General features: G+C 41.1%; 1 long non-coding RNA gene across 1 annotated transcript in view; it reads right to left on the bottom strand.

The window, feature by feature from the left end:
* Positions 1–26,367, bottom strand: part of LOC144237316 (uncharacterized) — a 50,108-nt gene extending 23,741 nt beyond the window's left edge. Inside the window, exons 1-2 of the long non-coding RNA XR_013336825.1 lie at positions 26,323–26,367; positions 18,397–18,446 (exon numbers count right to left, since the gene is read on the bottom strand). This is a non-coding gene — a long non-coding RNA (uncharacterized LOC144237316). The remainder of the gene's footprint in view (positions 1–18,396; positions 18,447–26,322) is intronic.
* Positions 26,368–26,778: the final 411 nt, after the last annotated feature.

The following is a 26,778-nucleotide window of genomic DNA, read 5'->3' as shown; positions in this document are numbered from 1 at the left end:
GAGCCCCCCAGGTTGCCCCTCAATTTGCTACTTTATCTGCTAGTCCCTCCTTGGTCTGTGTTTTGTATCAGATATTTTTTGTGCCCTTCCAATAAACTTCTCTTTTTCACTTAAGCTAAATTGAATGTGTTCCTAAGTGAGAAGACAACTGAGAGTCTGGAGAAAGAAAAGACATATGAGATGTATCTTATTCTCTCTGCAGCCTTCTGCCTCCCATCTCTATCCATTCTTGCCATCCCCTTCCTCTTTCTCCAGTTCCTTTATCCTTTAGATACTCTTTCTTTTCTATTTTTTATACATTTATTTATTTTTGAGAGAGTGCACGCAGAGGAAGTAGAGAGAGGGACAGAGGATCCCTAGCAGGCTCTGCACTGACAGCACAGAGCCTAATGTGGAGCTTGAACTAATGAACCATGAGAGAATGACCTGAGCTGAAGCCAGATGCTCAATCGACTGAGCCACCTGAGTACCCCTCCTTTTCTATTTTTAACCTACTTTTTCTCTTCCCTCCTTAAGAGGAAGAGGACTCCCTTTCCTTTTTTCACCTCTGTTCCCATCCAAGTCTTGACACTTTCCTGCCCTAAAAAGAGATGCCTGGTTAGCAATGCTGAGGAACAGAGCAGACAGCATTCCTAGGGACCACTTGGGCACAAATAGGCAAGGGACTCCTGATACTAAATACAATATGTGTTGTATAGTAATTTAAAATAGCACTTTTGTTAAGCACACTAAATTTTAAGAAGCAGCTTCAGGGGCACCTGGGTGGCTTAGTCAGTTAAGCGTCCGACTTTCGCTTAGGTCATGATCTCACAGTTCGTGGGTTCGAGCCCCGCGTCGGGCTCTGTGCTGACTGCCAGCTCAGAGCCTGGAGCCTGTTTCAGTCTGTGACTCACTCTCTCTCTGACCCTCCCCTGCTCACACTGTCTCTCTCTCTCCTAGAAATAAATAAAAATATTAAAAAAAAAAAAAAGAAGCAGCTTCAAGCTGGCTTGACAGTATTTACATGTAACATAAAAATGGGTATTACTCTCTTTGAAATTTAATCTTATGTAATGTTTGACTTGATGAAACACTTCTCTGGTTCCATCAGCTCCAGGTGTACTACAGCTTGGCCTTTAAAAATTAGATGTTCTTCACTGAACTGAAAAAGCACTGCAAATGAGGAATAAATGTCTAGATTTGTTATGAACTTAAAATATAATAGGCCGTACATGAGAGTTATGACTTTGTATCATCAAAGTCCTCACTAGGCTGTGAGGGCTGAGAGATAAATGCTCCAATTTAGGCTTTTCTGAAGCCACGGGCTGAGTCCTGAAAGCTCATCTGACCAAAGCAGGTACCATATTTGCCTTAAAAGAAAGTTGGCAGGTCCCTCCACACCCCCACCCGCTATTGTATGAGAACAGAACTGACAGAGCAAATAACTTGGATGCTACCTCAGCTCTACTGCTCACTAGAGGAATCTGAATAGTTACAATTTCTCTAGGTCTCAATATTCTCACATTTATAAAGTGTGAAATCCTTTCTTCAAACAAAATCATACGTTTTTTTTAAGGCTTATTTATTTTTTGACAGAGACAAAGCTCAAGATGGGGAGGGGCAGAGAGAGAGGGAGACACAGAATTCAAAGCAGACTCCAGGCTCTGAGTTGTCAGCACAGAGCCCAACATGGGGCTCAAACTCACGAACCATGAGATCATGAACTGAAAGTCAGATGCTTAACCAACTGAGCCACCCAGGTGCCCAAAAATGCAAAGACTTTTAAGTAGACTTATGATCTAAGTATTCCACAAACAAAAACACTGGGAAAATATAACAAATATCCTTCAGAACCCATAGCCAATTTCATAGGAAAATAAGAGAAATTTCTGGAATTCAGAAGGAAACTGTGAACCCAGCCATTGTTTGCTATGACCCCATCATCATTTACTATGAGCCAATGTAAAAGGTCTTGTCTCCCCAGCAACTTGCCCCTACACCATTCTCCTAGGATCAGCCAGAATGGGCTAAGATACAAAACACAAACAAAATCAGTTAACTTCCCTGTTTGAATCCCTTCTGTGTTCAGCCATTTCTAGAAGATAAAGCCTAAAATCTTATGGACTCTGCCTACCTCTCTCAGCCCATATCCAGCTATACTGGTTTTCTCTGGGTCTCTGAACAAAGAAACTCCTCTGCTGGAAACAAATTTACTCTGCTCTCCCCCTGCCCCAGCTTTCTCTCAGCTAATTCCAAGTCATCCTCCAGAGCTCTATTCAATAGCACTTTAAAGATTTTCCCTGATACCTCCCTAATTAAGACAGTCTCCCTTGATTAGTTTCCATCAGTTTTCTGTACTTCTTCCTAGGATTTCCACCACCCCAACCACGAGTGTTTAGTTGTTTCATATACGTCTCTCCTGCTATAATTTAAGCTCCATGAAGGGAGGGATTGTATCTATCCTGTTCTTTATTATATATAATATTCTATACATATCCTATATAATAGTATAATAGAACATAATATAACCCCTATAATGAGCATAGAATTTCCCAGAGGTGAATGAAAATACATTGAGTGAATGATCTATGTGTACCTGAGGCTAGAATTATATTAATTTCTCACCCCTTATAGTCTGCCCATTACTTTATTATAAGGTAAAAATTTTTTTTCTTGTAAGAACTCTTTTTAAGTTTACTTTTATTTATTTTGAGAAAGGGATAGAGAGCAAGCTGGGATAGACAAAGAGAGAGGGCAATAAAATCCCAAACAGGCTCCATGTTGCCAGCACAGAACCAGACTCAGGGTTGGAACTCACAAACTGAAAGATCATGACCTGAGCTGAAATCAAGAGTCAGACGCTTAACCTACTAAATCACCTGGTGCACCAGAATTTCTTAAAATAGGTAAATATTTAGGGCACCTGGGTGGCTCAGCTGGTTGAGTGTCTGACTCTTGATTTTGGCTCGGGTCATGATCCCAGGGTCGTGAGATGGAGACTCTAATTGGGCTCTGTGCTTGGCCTGCTTAAGATTCTTTCTCTCTCTCTCTCTCTCTCTCTCTCCCTCCCTCTGCCGCCACCTCCACCCCGCTCTGCTGCTGCATGCTCTCGCTCTCTCTCTCATATTAAAAAAAAATGCTTCTTTCTAAAAATCTGACCATGATCTTAGAGAAAGACATTTTCTAGGACTAAAACTGCCACCTCAGAATTAAACCAGCCATGATATCAAGCACTTTTTCTTCTAACCTTCTCATAACTGAGAAAGAACTGCTAGGGAGAATCATGTAGAAATTCTATCCTAACTCATAATACCTAACTTTTCTCATCTTTTATTGCACACAGTAAAAGTAAGCAGAAAAAGTAATCTTTAAATAGCATCAAGAGGGTAAATTCCTATTTCAGATTTTAATATAAAATTTAAAAAAAATTTTTTTTTGAGAGACAGTGAGAGATAGAGTGAATGGGGGAGGGGCAGAGTAAGAGGGAGATACAGGATCTGAAGCAGGCTCCAAGCTCTGAGCTGTCAGCACAGAGCCCGATGCAGGGCTCGAACTCACCAACCAGGAGATCATGACCTGAGCTGAAGTCAGATGCTTAACTGATTGAGCCAACCAAGTGCCCCTCAGATTTTATTTTTTAATCTGAAAGGTTAACTTTCTTTTCTACAATTAAAAAAAAAAAGATAAGTATCTCCCTACCTGTATTTCCAAAGATCCATGGGTAAGGTATTACTTAAGATTTCCATATCATGACCTTCTTTAGCAAATCTCATACAGCCTACAAAGTTCTTAAAAATCATGATAGAGGGGCGCTTGGGTGGCTTAGTCGGTTAAGCGTCCGACTTTCGCTTAGGGCATGATCTCGCAGTTCGTCGGTTCGAGCCCCACGTCGGGCTCTGTGCTGACTGCCAGCTCAGATCCTGGAGCCTCTTTCAGTCTGTGGCTCCCTCTCTCTCTGACCCTCCCCTGCTCACGCTGTCTCTCACTCTCCTAGAAATAAATTTTTAAAAAAATCATGATAGATACTGTTTCTTGTTAGAAACCCTAGTTATATCTCACAAAACCTTTTAACAACCAACCAACAAAGCTTGCTGGTGGAATAAGCGTAATATCTTGAGTAATTTCACTAGACTTTGATAATTTTTAAGACTATGATGAATTTTTTCTTAGGCTATTTTATTTCATGAAGAGCAATCCAGAACATTTAACTGTTCCACAGAGACTTCATTTTCAATTTCTTAAGAATCTCATCTGGTCCTTCTCTGAATCTCCCTAGATTCTCTAGGGGCTATTTTATGGATTATAGGAATAGTCTGCTCAGTGCTAAGAATTTAAAGATCTATTATCGTTCATTTACTCATTCCTTCAATGACTAGAGGTCAGGAATATGAGCAGCACCTGGTGTTAGATAAAGGCAGTGTCCAGCTCTCACAGAGACTGGATGACTGCTCGGCTCATCAAGTCATTTGCTCTTTGCCCAGGTACACAGCTAGACCACTTTCCCAGCCTTTCCATTTAGGTGTGGTTCCATGTCTGAACCCGGTGGCTTAGGGGCCTAGGGCGTAAGTCCTATGTGACAGTAGCAGGCCCGGCCTACCACACTTCCTTCCCCTTTTTATTTTTTTCTTCCTCTTCTTTTTTTTTTAAATGTTTATTTATTTTTGAGAGAGAGCTGGAGGGAGAGCGAGCGAGCACAAGTGGGGGAAGGGCAGAGGGAGAGAGGGACGCACAGAATCTGAAGCAGGCTTCAGGAACTGAGCTGTCAGCACAGGGACCAACATGGAGCTTAAACCCACAAACCATGAGATCATGACCTGAGCTGAAATCGGATGCTTAATCAGCTAAGCCACCCAGGAGCCCCCTTCCCCTTTTCTAAGTAAACATGTACTGAAACTGGCTGAGCCGCCAGATGGAACTTGAGACCCAGCTCGTGCTCAGAGTAGAGTCACCTGACGATTACAAACATCTCTTTTGGACTTCACTGAGGCAAGAAATAAATCTCTACTGCATTTAGCGACTTAGATGTAGGGGTTTATCTACTACAATAGATTCTAGTGCCCTAACTAATACATTGTAGTAAACCTCAAACAGGAAACTATACTTAATAAGCAGTACACAGTACAGTGCTTTGGTAGTGGTACAACGTGCTAGATCCAAGTTCAGAGGATGGCCTGGGAGTCAGGCGTAGAAGAAATGACATCTGAATTGAATTTTGAAGGCTAAGTGTCAGGCAAGCTAAGCAGGGAAAGGGTATTCAAGGCAGAATTTCAGGTACAAAAGCTCCCAAGCAGGAAAGAGTAATTTCAAGAGATTAGAAGTTTGGGAAGGGTTTACTTTAAAGAGAATGTTGGAGACATGAGCCTAGAGAGGAAGACAGAAGCAAACTAATGGAGGAGCAATGGACATCTAGCAGGCAAAGAACAGGCAGGCAGAGGGCATTCTGGGCAGGAAAATGGAATATACAAGCCCCAGAGTTATTAAAGAGCACAGTGGTCTCTGGAACTTAAAAACAAATTAGCAGAAAAATAAGATAGGTGGGAAAATGAGAATGGAGTAGAAGATAAGACCTTTGTGTTCCCTCCCTTGAGTCTGAAGACAATATAGCACTATGGAGTCTTAAGCAAGGAGGTAATGGAACATATTTTCACTTTACAAATATTCCTCTGGTCAGAAGTTATGTGGAAAACAGATGAGGTTTTATGTAGTCTTTTAACCAAACAGTGCTGGTGGAGGGGTTTCCTACCAAAAATGTTATGGTGATGAGCTTTCCCAATGAATTCAACCTTAATATTTGATGAGAGAGATAACAGTTTTAATGCTTATGGGTCATCATAAGGATGTGCCAGATTAGGAAAGGTTGGAAGCAGGGAGACACATTAGGAGGCTCTCAGGATCATCCAGGACACTGATGGTGAGAGTCTAAGCTAGAGTGGAGCCAGAAGAAAGAAAGAAGAGGGCAAGAATTTGAGAAACATTGGGCTCTGTGCTGACAGCAAGGAGCCTGGAGCCTGCTTCAAGTTCTGTGTCCTCCTTTCTCTCTGCCCCTTCCCAGCTCGCTCTCTTGCTCTCTCTCAAAAATAAATAAACATTTAAAAAATTAAAAAACAAAAGAATTTGAGAAAGAGTTTGAGAAATTAAAGAGGGGCCTTAGGTAGAAGCAAACATCAGAGATGATTTCGGTTATCTTTGGTATGTAGGGCCACAGTAATGCTAGTCATCCAAGAGAAGCACAACACAGAAGAAAAATTTGGAGCAAGGAAAAGTTTGGTCTTAGAAATGCTGATAATGAGGAGACGAAGGTACATCCAAGTGGAAAATGTGAGTCTTCATTTGGAAAGAAATGCAGGCTCAGGTTGGCAAAGATCAGAAAAGTGGGGATAAATTGCATTGTTTCAACAGTATATAGAGGTCCCAGTAGAAGCCTGAATGAAAGCAACATAGATTTTTCAGTGTAAGCAGAAAGCAGGGCCACATATGGAAGCTTAGGGGCCACTGACATTTTAGCATCCAACCAACTAAAAAAAGAAATGGACAGAGTAGGAAGAACGCACTTCTGAAGGAATGTCCCGAGTCCAGAACGGTGCAATCACAGCATGCAACCAACCACGTTAAATGTTGCAACAGTAAGACCCAGAGGCTGCCATACTGGCTGATACACAAAATCCTGGAGACCTCCTGGGGAAAAGATTAGTGGAATGGTGTCAAGAATGAAAGTCAGATTATGGTGCATGAGAGGAAGGCATTGATATGAAACCATCAAATGTCACTATTCTTTTTAGAAATTTTGTGGAATGGCTGGAGATTGAAACAAATGTAGGACAGAGGAAAGACTTTCCTAGAAAGAAGAAACATATGAAAATGTCCATAAGGATTGGGGATGGTTGTGATGAAGGGGAAGACACTGAAGATGAAAAAGCCTGGGGAGAATGATAGCTCTGGTTGTGCTGAGCACAGCTGGTATGGAGACTTGTCAGACCACTGTGTTGTACACCTGAAACTAACGTAACACCATGGATCAACTATGCCTCAAAAGAAATTCAATCTTTAGAAGGAAAATAAAAGCCTGTGTATAAAAGGCAAACTCTTAGATGAGTGATGAGGTACACGTGCGGCCATTTTCCATTGCTCAGAATCATTTTGGCAGCTACTAGTACTTCGGCACTGAAATGAAACCATGTCTAAGAGTTCCACAAGGAAAGTCCCCTCTGCACTAACTCATCCGAAACCAATAGGATCACTAATATTACTAGTACCTAGAAAGAGAGATAGAAACACAATATACGTATTAAGCACTGATTGACTAGATACATGGGACTCATCTGAAAACCAACACAGTTTTAGACTATCTGTGGATATATGCTGTTTCAGTCCAACTTTACAAGCAGTTCTCTTAAGAACACTGTTGTAATTTATAATTTAAATGAAATATTTGGTATTCCAATGCCACTAACTTTGTATATTTCAATCATCAATAAAAACACTTTTCTGTCTCTACTTCTCTATGTTTAAAACAGTTTATCTGCTACCTATCTGCTTTGTTCAAGTAGACATTTAATAAGATGGGTGTTCTTCTAGTTGTCAATGTTGGTGGAACAAGAGGTGACAAAGGACAGAGAGTCAGAGAATACTGGAGTCCTTATCTTATACTAAATGTAAACAGGTTCACTATTTGCATCATAGGAATAACAAATAAACTTCCTTATTGGACTACTGTGAGATAATATCTGGGGGAAAAAAAAGTCTATATAGATACAGACTTCCACAATTCCAAAAAAAAAAAAAAAAGAAAAGAAAAAGAAAAAAGAAATGTGATGATAATGTGGAAATGCTGGGGTTTGGAGCAAATGGTCAAGAAAGAATTCTTGAGATTACTTTGGTGTAAAAAGGTAGTTTTAGTAAAGCACAGGGGTAGGACCTGCAGGCAGAAAAAGCTGCCCTGGATTTTGTTTTGTTTTGCTTTTTAATGTTTATCTGAGAGAGAGAAAGAGAAAGATAGAGCATGAGTGAGGGAGGGGCAGAAAGAGAGGGAGACACAATCTGAAGCAGGCTCCAGGCTCTGAGCTGTGAGCTGTCAGCACAGAGCCAAATTCGGGGCTCAAATCCACAAACCAGGTGATCATGACCTGAGCCAAAGTTGGATGCTTAACTGACTGAGCCTGGGCAGGTGTGGGATGGGGGGGTAGTCGGATGGGGGGTGGTTAGGAATGGAGTAGGTCTCTAAGTAATCTTGGAAACAAGGTTTCCAGAACCTTGAGGGGGTTAGCTCTTGTTAGAAAAAGGTAATTTATTACGGTCTAATAAAACCTGAGTCATGAGACCCTTCAGAGGTGTATCAGTGGGCTCTATGCTTAAGGGATGATTGCTAACACGGATCTTGGAGGACTGAGATAAACAAATCTTGGGGGACTGAGATAAACAAAAGTTTCCAAAGGAATTGTTATATGTTAAAGATGACATACAGGATTCTGGAGGTCGCAATAATGTTAAGCTAAGATTGCCTCTTGCCCCTTAGCAAAGCGTCATCATCAAGACAGCTGAGCTTGCAAAGGTCACTCTGCCTCTCTCAAGGACTTGTCAATGGGCTGTAAGTAGAAAGATTCAATCTTTTCCTTTGCCTTTGTTTCCCATGTCAATAATACCCTTAATGAACAAAATTAATATCATTTATACAGGTAATATATATTTTATTCAGTAAACAACAAAAATCAACCAGCAAAGTTAAGTGAGATTCAAAAAACCTTCCTTTGAGATGCTCCAAGGGGATTATTGATTTCTGAGAACATATAAGGAAAGTATGATTTGGACAAATAGCACCCATCCTTCAGAGTGAAATACTGATGGTAAGGATTTAAAGCATAAAGATTTAAAAAATGGACACAATGAATGAAAGAAACTAAGCACCTCTTGGCTTGGCATTTTATATTAATTTTTATACATAAACAAAAATTTGAATTTTGTTTAATGTTTATTCATTTTTTGAGAGACAGAGCATGAGCGGGGGAAGGGCTGAGAGAGAGGGAGACACAGAATCCGAAGCAGACTCCAGGCTCTAAGCTGTCAGCACAAAGCCCGACGTGGGGCTCTAAATCATGAATGGGGAGTTCATGACCTGAGCCGAAGTAAGATGCTTACCTGACTGAACAACCCAGGCACCCCTATAGTGGACTTTTTTCCCCAACAGACTGTTAGTATTTTGCTCTTTTTGAGTTGCCCTTGTTACATTATTATCTTTTGAGAGGTTATGGTGTAAAGTAAGGATTTTTTTTAAATTTATTTTTTTAAGTCATTCCTACCCCTATGTGGAGTCTGAATACACGACTCTGAGATCAAGAGTTGCAGGCTCTTCCAACTGAGCCAGGCAGGTGCCCCTAACGAAGGTTTTTTGATGAGAAGATAAGCTCTTGATTTTTAAAAGACTTATAAGCCATTCTAAAGCCTGAGAATATATGGAGACAGTGATCCCTATGTTTATCAGCTTTCAAGAGTTACCACCCACTTGCTGGGATGCATAATGGATGTTGTATGTAAGCAATAAACCACAGTAATCTACCCCCAAAACCAAGAGTACACTGTACACACTATATGTTAGCCAATTTGAAAATAAATTATGTTTTTTAAAAAATGAAGAGTTAGCACCCAACATGAGCAAATCCCAAGAGAAAACTCTTCTTTGGAATCACAGAACCATTTAGTTTTTGTTTTCTTTTGTTTTGTTTTGTTTTATTCAGGGCTATGCTTTTGACTGTACCTGACGATTCTTCAGGTTAAATTCAACCCACATTGGTCTTCCTAGATTTTGAATTTCTTTGTGAGAACCACTGTTATTTAACTGTTTCATTTATTGACTGTTTTACCCTTGACTCTTACAGAATCTCCTATGAATGTCACATATACTTTTTTGGTGTATCACCCAATTTTCAGCCCATTGCTTCATGTGTCTAGTCAATAAGGCAAAATGCATTTAACTGCAAGCATTTAACTGAGTTTTCCTGCCCAGTAGTCCAAGCCTTAACATCACCACTAATTGAAAATGGTAAGACTACTACTTAAATAGTTTGGCTCAACACCAAGTTACAGTGCCTGAATACCAACTCCATGAGGTAGCCAGAAGGCTGGTCCATACAGTCAGGATCAACAGTGCTGGGAGGGACAGCACACAGACTCCAAAAACCTCAGTGGTTTAATATAACAAAGAAACATATTTCTCCCTTCCTTTCTGGTCTGATACATATGTGGTCACTTGTACCATTGTTATACCACCACAAGGAAGACAGGGGAGAGCCTGGAAGTGACTACACTCCTCTGCCCTTGTCCTATGTGCAGAGCTAATCACATGGCCCAGACATGCCAGGGAGGTTGGGGAAGGTGGAAAGTATACAGATATTTGTTAAGCACTATCATCTCTGATCATCTAATCTAAACCTATTCTTTTCTTTTTTTAAACTAAAATTAAGAAAAACTTGAGCACCTTTGTCACTGTCACTCCTTAAGTCTGAGCAGCATTAGGAAAGTTTACTTTCCATCTCAGTGGGTTCCCTGAACAAATGGTTTGGGAAGTAACAGAGACACAGTAACGCCGGGGTGCAATCACGAGTTCACAGCAGTTTTAGGCTGCAACTGAGGCTCTGCATTTTAAGGCTCTTTGAGGTTTTCTGGAGATTTCACCAGGAGACCCAAGGCTGGGGCAGCAACCTCTATTTGGAGCTAGTTGTCAGCTTCTTGGCTACCTCTGATCATGACTCCTTAGGTTGAGGTGACCCATGAATGTGGGCGGCAGGCTTAATAACCTCTCACTCTCATGGTCAAAGGGGCCACTTTGACGCAGCCCTGGGGAAGTAATTAGAAATCATTTGTGATTCATTTGATATGGTGGGGGTAGCACGCTTTTCTTCAGTGATCCAGTTTGACAAATAAAACTGGATGGGTCCAAACGTCCAACAAAAAATGAGTTGTTATTTTTTTTTTTCAGGCCTCTGCATTCCTCAGAAGAAAAAATACACACTGACTGAATGCACTGCTGTGAAACTTGTATCCTAGGAATAGTCTGGAATGGTAACATTAATATGTCTCACTGTAGCTTCACGGCAGCCTATTCCCCAAAGTATGATCAGAAAATTAGACAGGACAAGTCAGTCTGCTAGCAGTTTTGCTTCACTGGAACATTTTAATAATTTAAAGTTAACTGATTTGATTTTCAGTTTGATTTAGACCCACTCTATTACACAGTCCCAGACAGGGACAGGCAGCTGGCACTTGTCTGTGAGATCACTCTCCAGACAATAATAACTGTCACAGTACTACCTTTCACTCACAGCAGGTATCTCTGAGGAGCTCCAGCACCAGAAGTCTGTTTGATGGGTAGAAATATGGCCCTTTCATGTGCTCAATGCAGTGAGAAGCAATTGCAACATAACCCTGATGACAGGCAACCATTTTACGACACTGCACTATGGCTGCGATGGCATATCATTGGCTACCACTCATCAATAGATGTTTCTGGCTTTGAGGGATCTAATAAATACCAGCAGATGGAGTCGTTCGTGTCCTCAGAGAACTAATTCCACAACCTGTGGAAATGTTCTCTTTACATTTTATGGCTTGTTCTTCTTTGGAGACAGAAAATGAGTGGATAGGGAAATTGACAGATGGAAAGGAGCTGCCAGAGCCCAGAAGCTGTTCTCCTGTCTACGTTGTTCAAGAGCTCAAGCTCATTCAAAGCCACAGTAACTCCTTGCTCTTGCCAGGCAAACTAACTACTTTGCTCACATTGGAAACTAGAACTCTGCCCAGATTAGCTTACTCAGCAAGAGATAGGCCCTACTAACCTGCACAGGTCATTTTTTACTTTCTGACTCTCTCAGTCTTCTCAGAATGCCATAACAAATACCAGAGGCAAGTAAGCTTAGAGAGCATGTGGAAAAATCCACAGTTCTAGAGGCTGGAAGTCTCACATCAGGGTGCCAGTATGACCAGGTTTTTGGTGATGACCCTCTTCCTGTCTTGCCAATGGCTTCTTTGGTGTCACGTCTTCACACCAGGGACAAAGAGCAAACTCTTTAGTATTTATTCTTAAAAGAGCTCTAAATCCTAATTCTTTTAAATGCTCCACCCTCACGACCTCATCTGAATTTAATTACTCCACAAAGTCCCATCTCCAATTAACATCACAGTGGGGGCTAGGGCTTCAACATATACATTTTGGGTCAGACGTTGATTTAGCCCATAGCGCTGAAGTAGGAATAGGAGGATTCTAGTAGTTTCTTGATGCATCTCCTTGTTCCTCACTAGATTCTACAAGCTCAAAAGGGTTTTGAAAAATGGGAATCATAGAACATCCCTTCCTGTACAAAATCCTCTAACAACCACCCATCACACGTCAAGAAACTACTCCATGGACTCTAAGGTTCTATATGATTCATACCCCTCTTTCTTCTAGTTCCTTCTTTGTTGACTTCACACCTGCCATACCAGGTCTCTCACTTCTCCCCAAGCACATGATGCTCACTTCTCCTCCAGGAACTTTGCAGTTTAGCAACTGGTCGGGAGCACACTTTTCCAGATCTTTGAATGGCTTGTTCTCAGCCTTTATTTTCACCTTCATGACTACCACCTTCTTGAGACACTCCGCTTTCTCCTGTTCTCTCTACCTGTATGTTCTGGTTCATATAAGTACCAAATCTTCAAAGGGCTTCATCTATGAAACCTCACCTTTTTTCTCTTAATAGTCTCAGTGACTAGAGCAGTTCTTGGCATAGAATAGGTACTGAATTCACATTTATCACAAAAAGTAAATATGACACACGTGGCAACAACTGCCTCATATATATTGTCATCCCAATTCTGTCTTGTGATCTCCCCCCCGTATACCTAACTGCTTCGATCAACACGCCTGAACCACCTTGACAATTTTATAGACACCTCAAATTAAAAGTTTTCAAAATTGATTACTCTATCCCTTAAAACCTAGGTCTTCTCCTATGTTCCTTTTCACGTGGTGATTCAAAGAAAATCTGGGCATCTTTAATTTTTCCCTTTTCCTCTCCTTGCATGTAGTCAATAACTTATCCAATTATTCTATCTCTAAAACACATGATGGCTCTTGTCTTCTTTGCCCCATCTCTACCACTGCCACTTGTCCAAAATGCCACCATCTCTTGCTGGGAACATAGCATCTTGGAGTAAGTCTTCCCACTTTCATTCGTGGTACCACCTCCCCTTATCTATTTTCTAAACAGCAGCCAGGGGCACCTGGGTGGCTCAGTTGGTTAAGCGTCCAACTTCGGCTCAGGTCATGACCTCACAGTTTGTGAGTTCAAGCCCCGTGTTGGGTTCTGTGCTGACAGCTCAGAGCCTGAAGCCTGCTTCAGATTGTGTCTTCCTCTCTCTCTCTTTCTGCCCCTCCTCTACTCATGCTCTCTCAAAAATGAATAAGCATTAAAAAAAATAAAAATAAAAAACAAACAGCAGCCAGAGTGATGCTGGGCATTTATTTTAATAGCAACAGGTTATATGCTACTATGTGCTACTCTTTTGGCATCTGAAGACAAACCAAACCAAACTTGAGTTTTGGCCCCCTCAAAGATTAAAAATGCACATCTGTTCATGTAACTACTCTATATAAAAAGCTTAAAGGGACCCCTGGGTGGCTCAGTCAAATCTGACTCTTGATTTCAGCTCAGGTCATGACCTCCCCGTTGGTAAGATCAAGCCCAGATCAGACTCTGCACTGAGAGCACAGAGTCTGCTTGGAATTCTTTCTCTCTCTCTCTCTCTCTCTCTCCCCCTATCCCACCCTGCTCACATGTTTGTTTGTGCTCTCTCTCAAAATAAATAAATAGGGGTGCCTGGGTGGCCCAGTCTGTTAAGCATCCCACTTCGGCTCAGGTCATGATCTCACGGTTTGTGGGATCCAGCCCTCCGTCGGGCTCTGTGCTGACAGCTCAGCTCAGAGCCTGGGGCCTGTTTCAGGTTCTGTGTCTCCCTCTCTCTCTGACCCTCCCCTGCTCATGCTCTCTCTCTCACTGTGAAATAAATAAGTAAATAAATAAATATTTTATAAAAAGAGCTTAAAAAGCATTCTCATTACCCTTAGAATAATTACGTACTGTCTTCACACCCAGCCATGAGTACCTGTGTGATCTGGCCTATCAACTTCTATGCTCTCAGCTCGTGCAACCCTCCCCCTGCCTCTCTTAGGTCGGTTTCAGGGGCCTCACAGCCCTTTGAAACTATCACCTGCTTTTCCCTTTGAAATTTTCATGCAGGATCTTCCCTGCCTGGGAAGGGATTTCCTCCACTCTTCTCCTAAGTAACCAACCTCTGCTTCTCCTAGGCCTCAACTGAAATGTCACTCCTCAGTGATGTCTCCCATGAAAAATCTATTTGAAACTGGGTCCCTCCTGTTAAATTCTCTTCACAGCACTTCCATTTGGTTTTAACATAGTTGGTAAGTACAGATTTATCTGTAACTGCCCAACAAGTGCTTCTGCCATCAGATTGGAAGCTCCAGGAGCTCAGAAGTCATGGTCTGTTGTTTTGATTTTTTTTAATGTTTGTTTATTTTGAGAGAGAGAGAGAGAGAGAATGAGCAGGGAAGGGGCAGAAAGAGAGGGAACAGGAGATCCGAAGTGTGCTCCGTACTGACAGCAGAGAGTCCTACACTGGGCTCAAACTTATGAACCATGAGACCATGACGTGAGCTGAAGTCGAACTCCTAACCAACTGAGCCACCAAGTGCCCCTATGGTCTGGGGTTTTTTGTTTTGTTTTTTTTAATCTGCCTTTTCTTCAGAGGCTGAGCTTAATATCAGGTACACAGTGAGCATTCAATTAATACTTATCATTGTAGCCAAAATAAATGGAACACCCTCTTTCACCCCAAAAAGTACCCAGTGACCTTTTATCTCTTGCTCCTTGAGTGGCCTAAAATAAAATGCACCAGCAGGTTACTAAAACGTAGGATATGCCAAGTAAATGAGAAAAGGAAGTAGTATTTTAACCATGGCTTTCAGGGAACTTATTGAGTCTTCTGCTCGAGAATAGAAGTTTTAGTGCACCTGGGAGGCTCAGTCAGCTGAATGTCTGACTTCAAATCAGGTCATGATCTCACAGTTCCAGAGTTCGAGCCCTGCATCAGGCTTTGGGCTAATGGCTCAGAGCCAGGAGCCTGCTTCAGATTCTGTCTCTCTTACTCCCTGTCCCTCCCCCACTCATATTCTCTCAAAAAGAAATATTAAAAAAAATTTTTTTAAAAAGAGTAAATAAAAAAGTTTTCTGTAAACAGTGTGAAAAAATCATGTTTTCTGGTAAGGAAGTTACTCATATTTGGTAGTTATTTGTCTTCCATTGTTCATTTGTAAAGCATACCTTTAAATCTATTTTTCATGATAAACTGACAATTTATTAATCAAAGTATTGGGATTTCATTATTAAAGTGAAAATCTGTGGGGCGCCTGGGTGGCTTAGTCGGTTAAGCGTCCGACTTTCGCTTAGGTCATTATCTCGCGGTTCGTGGGTTCGAGCCCCGCGTCGGGCTCTGTGCTGACTGCCAGCTCAGAGCCTGGAGCCTGTTTCAGTCTGTGACTCCCTCTCTCTGACCCTCCCCTGCTCACACTGTCTCTCTCTCTCTCCTAGAAATAAATAAAACATTAAAAAAAAATTAAAAAAAAAATAAAGTGAAAATCTGCTATACAAAAAGTGTGAAGACACATGTGTTCTATCCAGTGATTTAGTTATTCTTAACTAAAATTACTCTGCCATATTTAACATAGAATTTAACATAGATTTTTTTTTTTCCCCTAAAGTTTTACTTAGATAAACAATCTCTACACCCAATGTGGGGCTTGAACTCATGACCCTCAGATCAAGAGTCAGATGCTCTTCTGCCCGACCTAGCCAGGTGCCTCACTGACATAGATTTTAAAAGTCCAAAATACTATTTTTTAAACAATAACAATTATTATTACTACCAACCACAAAAGGCCACACCTCTAAATCCAGGTGTTTTTAATGGCAATACAAAGAATTAGTCATCATAACAGGAAGCTATTTTGGGATGGGCCTGAAGCCATTGGCTATAACTGATTAAATCAAACAGAGAGTCTAAACCAAGATATCTCAATCAAGGTTGGCAATCTAGGCAGGGACCATGGGCTATATTCATGTATTTAAATGGCTGAAAAGTAACCAATAGAAAATATTTCACGACATATAAAAAAAATGGAATCAAATGCAAATTTCATACAACCATATCTATTTGCGTACATAGTGTCTAGATCTACTTTCACACTGTGACGGCAGAGTTAAGTAGTTGCAACAGAGACTTCTCAGAGGTTTCTGACTGTAACCTCAACAGTATATTTTACACGGGAGAGTTGTGCATCTACACACCACAGAGCTGTGAGGCTTCACCAAACAGTATTCACACTGTTACAACGTGTTCTACTGTGTTCTGTTCAACTTTATTTCATTTAAACCATATTTATAATGGTTCTGATTCTGACCCCCCCCCCAATGATTGCTGCTCATAGTTTGAAAAAAATTAGTTTGGATTTGTTTTCTCAATCCTGGTTACATAATAAATCACTTAGGAAGCTCTTGAAAAAAATACTAGGCCAGTCAAATCAAAATCTTGGGCACCTGGGTATTACTCTTCAAAAACAGCAAGCAAATAAACAGCCACTCTGGCTGATACTGAGGAGCCTGGGCTGACTGCTAATCCCCTTGCTATTCAAAGCATGGGTCTTTCAGACCAGCAGCATCAACCCTCGGGAGTTTGTTAGAAACTCATAATCTCAGGACCCAATCCAGACCTGCTAAATCAGGTTCTACTTTTTAACAAGATCCCCAGATAATGACATGCCTGTTAAAGTGTGAGAAGCACAGATCTAAACCAAGAAACAGTTTGATTAGGCACTTCAGCATTAGATTATACTCTCCTCTTTGGGAAAGGAAAATTACATATTTGCCTCAGGTTATTATTGAATTTGGACCTGCAAGGGCAAAATGTGAAATGGCAAAAATAAAATGTGCCCAGAGAGAAAAGCTATTTCATCTGTGGGAGTTTCTATCTGTAGACAGCCATCCCACTACAAAAAAAGGTGGGGGCGGGGGGTGGGGCGCGGAGCTGGAATCCAAGACCATAAGGTGAGTGAGTGACCTTGGTGTGCCAAGCCCTACCAGACCTCCAAGGGGGTCCAAGCATACTGCAGTCCCACCCTCCTCCTCTCCAGCTGCTGCAGGCAGCCCCATTATACAGCTCTCTCTAATCCAACCTTTGCACCTGGGCCAAAACCAGACTGGCTTCTAGGAATCGGAGAATAGGCTCTGCTACTGTCCATCAGAAACATCCGTGTTTTAGAAACCAAACCTCTCTGGTGCATTTCATCCCAGTGAGATCAAAGGAGGAGGTTCTGAGTTTACCCTGGTTGCTGAATCTGAGGCTTCCCAGGGACACAGTGAGTCACAGAGGAGCCACAGAGAGGGGAGGTCTCCAGCAACCTACACAAACTCCTTGGCAACTGGAACCTTGGATGGAAAGTTTTCCCTCTGTAATTTCCCCAGGCTTTTCCACAGTTTCAACTATTTGTGTTCTCACAGTATTTCCAAATGCTCCTTTTACCCTCCACTGACCTGAGCAACTCTATTTGGTGGTGTTAACTTTTTAAGTGCTGGTAAGAGACTGCAACATTAGATTTTGCTTTGTTGTTGTTGTTGTTGTTGTTTAGTGGGGGGAGAGGATGTAAAGCAGAGGTACCAGATTTAGAATCATATTGATAGAAATTTCTATATTGATAGAAATGTCATCAAATAACACAAGGTTCTATGCATGAGTTTCAGAAGACACCTTTTTCTTAGCAACTTCCTTCCCAAACAAATACAAATGATAAGAAAACAAACAAACCAAAAACAGACCTAATGACCACATGTTCACTGACCACATGCTAACCTCTCTACAGAATCCTTTACAACTTCTCTTGGATGTTATTGCTCTCAGTCCCCACCAGTGAGAGAGAAGTCTTCTAGGGCAGTGGTACCAGGAGAATCCACTTCACTTGGGAACTTGATAGAAATGCATATTCTTTGGCCTTACCCCAAACCAAACCTACTAAATCAGAAGCTCTGGGGCTGGGGCCTAACCCTCCAGGTGGTTCTGAGGCATGCTAAAATTTGAGGACCTCTGTTCTAGGGAATAACTAAATTCACAGCAGCTATAAATTACACTGGTCTCAATGACATGTTGATTGGTTTCAGAAAACAGCTAGTTACTCACCCACACTATCTTTAACAAAAAGTTGAGTTTATGAAATAGGATTGTGAGAGGAGATAAAGACTAACTTTTTATGGCCACCATAGGACTTTTCCAATAAGGGCTTAAAAAGTTGTGTAGACATTACCAAGCCTTGTTAATCCTAGTTACCTAGTGGGTAGCTCATCTTTTGTTGATGATGTACTCCGATGAACATGAACCTGTCAAAAGGAAAAGAACACACTGCTGTCATTTTGCCACTGATTATAACTTCCAGTCAATAAACTAGATAAATTAACATCCACCTGAAACAAATTAAAATACCTCTAAACACGGTGAAGTTGACTTATCAAGATTCACTTACCAAGAACAAGCCTCTGTTCCTACTAGCGCTTTAAGAGGTAAATTAACACACATAGTAACAGAAAGACACATGCAGTGCCTAAGATATGTTTGCCCAGTGAACCATAAACTATGGTTTAGCAGGGATTTCTGAACAAAGTGCAGACTCCAAGTTGCTACCCAATCCTCTGGGACAGTTGTAGCTCCTAGATGAGCCCAAGCCCAACATCTATGTAGGCTCCAAGTAGAAATACCTTGAGATCACACTAACTTACATTAAAGGTTGCTAAATAATAACAACAAAGGGATTAAAGGCAAATAGTTTTTCATTTAGAAAATTCTTTTTAAAAAGGTTAAATTTGGAGGGGGTACCTGGGTGACTCACTCAGTTAAGCGTCTGACTTCGGCTCAGCTCATGATCTCACAGTTAGTTTGATCCCCGCGTCAGGCTCTGTGCTGACAGCTAGCTCAGAGCCTGGAGCCTATTTCGAATTCTGTGTCTCCCTCTCTCTCTGACCCTCCCCTAGTCATGCTGTCTTTCTCAGAAATAAATAAAACATTTAAAAAAATAAAAATAAGAAGTTTAGGGGCGCCTGGGTGGCTTAGTCGGTTAAGCGCCCGACTTTCGCTTAGGTCATGATCTCGCGGTTCGTGGGTTCGAGCCCCGAGTCGGGCTCTGTGCGGACTGCCAGCTCAGAGCCTGGAGCCTGTTTCAGATTCTGTGTCTCCCTCTCTCTCTGACCCTCCCCTGCTCATGCTGTCTGTCTGTCTGTCTGTCTCTCTCTCTCTCTCTCCCCCCAGAAATAAATAAAAAAATTAAAAAAAAAAAGTTTAAATTTGGGGCAATATTTTTAAAACAATGCACACGGTTTATTGGAAAAGCAGAAAAAGAAAATTCCAGGTAGAGAGAACTTGTTTCTGGTTAAAATTTACATAACATGCATTTATTCTTCCATTAGTCTGTTACTTATTCTTTCTTTTTTCCTCTTCATACTTCAAGGTCTCTTTGCTTAAGGGATCCATAGTCATCATTGGTGATGAATGCTCTGATATAATTATTGATCACCAAGAAAACATAAAAGTTTTGGTTATTTACAAGCTGTGTGATCTTGACAAGTTATTTCATTTTTTAAAAAAAGTTAGCATTTTAATGTTTATTTATTTATTTGGAGAAAGAGCACATGTGCACAAGCAAGAGAGGAGCAGAGAGAGAGAGACAGAGAGACAGAGAATCCAAGCATTCCTCTGTGATGACACAGCACAGAACCTGATGCGGGGCTTGATGTTATGAACTGTAAGATCATGACTGGACCCAAGATCAAGAGTCAGATGCTTAACCCACTGAGCAACCCAGAACGTCTGGCCCTTGAGCAAGCAGTTTTACCTCTCAAGAGCCTGTTATCATTTCTGCAACAAAATTATAATACTTCTTTTACACAGTTCTTGATAGTAGATATCCTGTACATTCTATCAATAGAATTTCGTCTTAATAAGGGGGGCCACAGTGGAGAAACACAACAGACATTTATTTGGATATTTTACTTTGAAAACTAAATATCAACATGCCAAATTTCTTTGTTTATACCAGATACCCTTTCTTTTTTCTTTTTTTTTAAAAATATTTTATTTATTTCTGAGAGAGAGAGAGAGACAGCGTGAGCAGAGGAGGGTCAGAGAGAGAGGAAGACACAGAATCTGAAACAGGCTCCAGGCTCTGAGCTGTCAGCACAGAGCCCGATGCAGGGTTCAAACCCACGAACCGTGAGATCATGACCTGAGCCAAAGTCAGATACTTAATGGACTGGGCCACCCAGGTGCGCCCCCAGATACCCTTTCAATTCAAAATGTCCAAAGAGAAGTTATTCCCCCATCCAACAAAGCCTCTCTTTTTTTTAAATCAGGGCTTGCCAGTCATAATATTCCTATTAATCAAGCTCATCATATCTTTTGCCTTCTTTATAACCTAACAAGTCCAAAGAACATCACTGAGCTACTGTTTCCTTCTTTGTAACTACTCCCTCACCCTCCCTTTCTCCTTGCTTCATCCTCTTGTGTCAGGACCAATGCAATAGTCTGCTTTATCATATTCTAGCTTTCAATACCTTTTCCTAGTCAGTCTTAAGACTATAGTGGATGATCAGACAAGGCTCAGCACCATTCTGCATGGGTCTGACTCCTAGATCCACACTTTCATAATTATATGAACTCAGGCAAGTTATTTCAACAAAAATACCTCCCATTTTTTCACCTGGAGAATGAATGTCATAAAATTATCTTACTTTTCTTTTAATAAAGTGATATAATTGATACATAATAGAGTACTCAGTTCACAACAAGCACTTTATGTTAGTTTATCATTTTATTCATGGGCCAATTAATCCTACTAAATCATATTTGACCATGGTATTATTCACTCTGAAAAAATCCAGAATAGTTTCCCAAAGCCAATTCTAGGACCACCTGACTGGCTTAGTCAGTAGAACATGCGACCCTTGATTTTGGGGTTTTAAGTCCAAGCTCCACATTGGGGGTAGAGATTACGTAAAAATAAAATCTTAAAAAAATTGGGGTGCCTGGGTGGCTCAGTATGTTAAGCACCTGACTTGGGCTCAGGTCATGATCTCGTGGTTTGTGGGTTTGAGCCGCACATCAGGCTCTGTGCTGACAGCTCAGAGTTTGGAGCCTGCTTCAGATTCTGTGTCTCCCTCTCTCTCTGCCCTTCCCCCACTTGTACTCTATGTGTGTCTCTCTCTTAAAAATGACTAAACATTAAAAAACTAAAGGAAAAAAAAGATACTAGAGCAGAATGTTCATAAATGGCTGGTAATTTTATTGGAAAACATGTATTCTAGATATTCCTTAAAGTAATGCCCTTACCTCAAGCAACCATGTCAAATAACACATAAATGAAAGCTAGTATTTGGAGATCATACAAAGGAGAAAAAAATATAAACCAAGAAAACCTTGTAATCCAACCTGGAGGACCCATGTGTTTTAAGATAGCCTCTCCATTTCTTATAGGTACTGTGTCAAGTTTGCCCCTAATCCACCATTGCTTGAATTTATTCTCCCATCACAACCCATAGGTGGTTGGTTGTATTCCACCTAGTTCCAAACAATATGAGAATGCTTACAAAATGTTTGTAGTGGGGCTGCCTGGCTGGCTCAGCTGGTTGAACATCTGATTAGGTTCAGATCACAATCTCACAGTTCATGAGTTCGAACCCCACATGGGGCTCTCTACTATCAGCACAGAGCCTGCTTCCAATTCTCTGTCTCCTTCTCTCTCTGCCTCTCCCCCACTCATCCACTCCCTCTCTCAAAAATAAACATAAAAAATGTTTATAGCAAAATAAAACAAAAGTGTTTAAAGCAGAAGAAAATGTATAACATTCTGTTATATAAAATTTAAGTTTTAAAATGTACCCAAATGAGCCCTCTTACGATCTGCAATAGTCAATCAATTGCATCAATCTATCTGTAATATTAGGCAGCCAACCAACACCTTGGGTGGAGGCTGACGTTAAATTTTCTGATAACTAACAGTAAATTGATGATGTGTTCAAGTACAGAAAATTCTTCTAGAAGGCAAATCCATTGCTCTACTAAAAACTGGAGAATGGTGGGGGGCAGGTGAGGAAGCTGATACTTTACCTCCAAAGTGAACTTTTAAGTTATTGAAAATAAAACTAAAAGTTTTGAATAAATGCTGAAATAGCGGGAAGTAATGCAGCTATATTTTACAATTATCTTCCAGAGGGCTCACAGAAATGTAGGTATGTGGAAAACCAACATCTCAGTTTTACAGAAATAAAATACACAATGAGACTCAAAACAGATTAGCTGAGAGCTAGAACACGGGATTATTTTTCAAGAAAGTGGAACAAATTTACTTCTCAGTATAAAAAAGAAAGTGAACAATATCTGTGCCACTTGGATGTAATAAAAAGATTTTGAGGAACAGAGAAAAACTGTTTCAAATCTTCACTTACGGGTGGGCTGCCCACGTGTCCTGTTCTGCCCTAGACAGTCTAGGTTTATTATCTGTTGCCCTGGTGTGATGGTTAGTAGTGCCCCCCTTTACTTCCTTAAAGTGTCTTGGTTTAAATAAATTTTATGTTCACCTTATGTGTGTAAAACTAGATGAAGATTTTACATGTTGACTGATTAAAATGCTTATTTTCCTGATTTGCAAAAGTAGAGCTCTAACTCCAACTATCTGCTTCAGAAGGAAACCAATGTTAACTATCCAAAAATGTCTTGCTTCTAGGAGTTCTGAGGGCTTCTCAACATCTTCATTTTAACATATAATGTTAATTCTGTGTAGATTTGTAAATTTCTGTGTCTGGTACAAATTACCATTTAGTTCTTTCCATTTGATAAACCGCCTGCACCAGGGTGCTAGGAAGGGCTTGGACTGCTAGGAACGCTGGGCTAAACAGAAGCCCTTTGAGACAGGGATTAAAGGGAGTGTATCGATCTCATACAAGTTCCCTTTACAAGTCCTCAAAAGATCAAGATATTCATAGGTCACAAGACAACTGTAAAGATTAAACATTTAGGTTAATTTTCCTGATCCAATTCTCCATGCAAATATCTTTCTAAGTCCTTGTGACTTTAAGATCTTTCCCATTTATGAGCTGTCTAGAAGAACAGTAGACACTTCTAGAAGGTTACAGGGAGAGATCTTACAGGCAGGAAGAAGGGTCCAACATTTCATTGTTATATTGCAAGCTTGCATATATTGGGGGAGCCCTCTGATGGCTCTTTAGACAGGTATTTCCAGTGGTAGCTCTAGTTTGTGCCAAGTCCTTTTTCTTGGATGAAATCGCATTAGAAAACTATTAAAATGGACAATAAAGAGGATTTATTTTTTTAAATCATGATCTCAACCATCCTCACTTTTCTCTCAAATTTCACATACACTTTAACGAATAATGTACTTGATTATAGTTGATGACATGTAAGAACATTCTTTATGAAGCGGTTATACACATGGAGGGCATTATAATGGTTAAAAATTCACATGTCTGAATCCTCCAGGTTCATTAGGGTGCTTGACCCCACAATAGTACAGTGTTGAGAGGTGAAGTGAAACTAAATCAGAAGAGGTGATGTTTACCATCCTGTTCTCATAGTAGGTGGGTAGGAGGTGTGGCAAATGGTGTTGCAAGGCTTGTTTCCTTCTCCCTCCTCAAACTTGTTTTGGCGGTCAGTCGGGTGAGCTAGCCAACTTCTGAAGACAGTATGGTGGGGGAAGGGTTTGGTAAAGAGTAAATGCTTGTCCTGTTGACCTGACTTTTTCCGTTCTTTGCACAGCAATTTCACATTGACCAAGGGCTATACTTGTCTTTTCTTATTTGAGTTCAACATTTATGCTTCAAACATTCTGAACTTTTTGCTTGTGAAGCCCAAAGAGGCAAATTGAAAGAGAAGTCAAAAAAAAAGAAAAAAGAGAAAAGAAAAGAAAAAGAGAGAGAGACAGACAGAGGGAGGGAAGGAGAGAAATGAAGGTAAAACAGACAGAAAGCTAGAAAAGCAAGGAAACAGAGGAAGAGGCTGAGGTGGAAGTTTCTATTGGGTAAAAACCTTTATAGTCCTGGGTTTCAGTTTCCTCTTCTGTAACAGTGATAACCAAGTCAAAAGCTTTTAGGAAAGGTGGAAGGATCCTATAAGATCAAGTACATAAAGGACATGAAGCAGTGCCTGGCATATCGCTGGTGACTGAGAATTATCATTATTATGGTATTATTAACAAGAGGCTTTGTAGTGTAAGGAATAATTTATAAAAGTCACATTTGCATCCATCTATCTTTAGTCAAAGTCACTCCTTTTTCTTTCTTTCTTTTTCTTTTGAGAAATAAATCATAATCCCTATCCTTCCTGAAACGTATGGTAGAGGTGATCTGATCCTTGCCTCTGGTCACCATCCTTGGTGCCCATGACCCAAGTATACACAGTGAATACATATAGATCTGCTTCCTCTTGGCCCCAGTTATGAAGGTCGGATTCTTGTGTGTGTGGCCATAAGTCTTTTACCACCCTTAGTTTACGTTTCAATAAAAATGACATGATTCATTTACTAACTCAGGGCCTTTCGCAATGGAAATAATTAGAAAGTAGTCAGAGATGCCTCATGGGTTGCAACTGAGCTCACTGAGGAGTCATGCCCTGGGTCTCAAGGGTTATTTGGTGCCAAGCCTGAACAGCTGCCACTTGGGTCCTGGAGTCAGCTGGTTTGGCTTTGGATGGTGTAAGAGGCAATACAAAAAGATAGATCATAAAAGGCCTTCAGAAATCCTTTTCAATTATAGGTGTGGTGTTTTCAAAATTACCCTGTTTTCAGTGAGCTCGGCTCCACCCAGAGGAGAGAAAAGTCTGTCTGTAGCCAAAGAGAAATGACTTTGTTAAAGCTTTGCATATAAAAATACAGAAGGAAGGTTGGGAAGGAAGCGAAGGCCTCTATCTTTACCCTGGGGTGTAGTGTTTATATGAAGCAGGAAATCATCTAGTTATAAGCTAAGCCAGCAAACTCCAAGAAATGTATCAGAGGCATACCAGATCCTCCCTCACAGCCAATCTCTGAGGCATCCTCTGCGGTCTCTTGAATTCCTGCTTCTACCCCAGCTGAGAGACATTCTATCCCTCATTTAGTTATAATCTTAGTCAAAATCTAGCAACAGAATTAGACTTAAGTGATATCCAGGGCATTCTGTCAAAGAAAAGAATTAGAAACCGAGAATATAATTTCCATATAACCAAATACCTAAAAACACACTATTTGGCAGGAGGTCGAGAAACACCTATTATCTTTTTCTGTACTCTTTTGGAGCCCTGTGGGTACTAGATAGATATGCCCGTGCATAGGTCTCGCATAGGGAACAGCTGGAATGCCGCAAGACTCTTATAGAAGAGAATAAATCATGGAAAGTTGAACTGAAAATGACATCCAAAGTCATCTAGTTCAGCGGTTCCTGTTGCTAGCTGTATTTAGAATCACCCGAGGAATTATGCAAAACGCCAGTATCAAGCCCTACTGTCCAAGAAATTCTGATTTAACTGTTCTAGGTTGAGGTTTGGGCTCAAATAACCTGCTTATCAAAGAAAAAGGATCAATGTATTAATAAATGTACACTTAAGGCCTTTTATTAATTAACGCATTAATAAATGAGAAACATAAATGAAAACTTTTCTAGGAAGCTGGGAACAAGGGCAAGTATTTGGAGATATCTGGGTTTGTTCCTTTTGGTTTTCTGAGCACCCAGTTTTCCAACGTGTTGGGGGCCGTTCTCCGTATCACCAAGTATCTGGGGACACCAGCTAGGTGTCAATTCCATTCGGACACTTTACCCAGAAGTGGGGTCAGATGGCACAGGTTAAGGATTCAGCTCCACAGGACTACTCTCCCCCCCCACTGCACTTCCCATGCCAGTATCAAGCCCAAGTTACCTGTGCTTCTGACCTACACGCTGTAAAACGGAGGTTCTCACAACCCCTTCTTCCTTGGGGTCAATTAACTGGTTAATTGGCGAGGCTCACAGAACTCAGAGAAACATTTTACTTACAAAGAAGGATGTAACTCAGGAACCGCCAGGTAGAAGAGAGGCAGGGGGAGAGGGCAGAGACCCTCCTTGCCCTCTCCAGATGTACTGCAAATCCCCAAGTGTTCACCAACCGAAAAACTTGCCGAACCGCGTCCTTGCGGGATTTCTACGGAGACGTTATTACACAGACATGATTGACTAAATCACCTACCTTTGGTCACTGCTCAACCCCAAGGCCCTCTCTCTTCCCGGACGTTCGGGTGGAACTGAAAATTCCGACCCTCGAATCCTGTGATTGGTTCTCCCAGCAGCCAACTCCGCCCTATAGGTGAGGTCAAAGAGTCACGTCATTAACATAACAAGAGACACCTTTGTGGATTTTATCCCTTAGGAAATTCCGAGGGTTTGGGGAGCTCTGTGCCACAAATAGGAAGGAAGACAGAATATATATTATTAAGGGGCGCCTGGGTGGCTCAGTCGGTTTGTCCAAGTCTTGATTTTCGCTCCGGTCATGATCTTACGGTTCCTGGGTTTCAGCCCCGAGTGGGGTCCATGCTGCTCTGTGGAGCCTATTTGGGATTCTCTCTCTTTCCCCTCCCTGCACCCCTCCAGTGGGCTCTTGCTTTCTCCTTCTCTCTCTCTCAAAATAAGTAAAGATTTAAAAAAA

The sequence above is a fragment of the Crocuta crocuta genome, unplaced genomic scaffold (assembly GCF_008692635.1).
Source record: "Crocuta crocuta isolate KB4526 unplaced genomic scaffold, BGI_CrCroc_1.0 scaffold196, whole genome shotgun sequence".
In the NCBI taxonomy this organism is placed as follows: Eukaryota; Metazoa; Chordata; class Mammalia; order Carnivora; family Hyaenidae; genus Crocuta; species Crocuta crocuta.
This window is presented reverse-complemented; position numbering and strand designations above follow the sequence as displayed.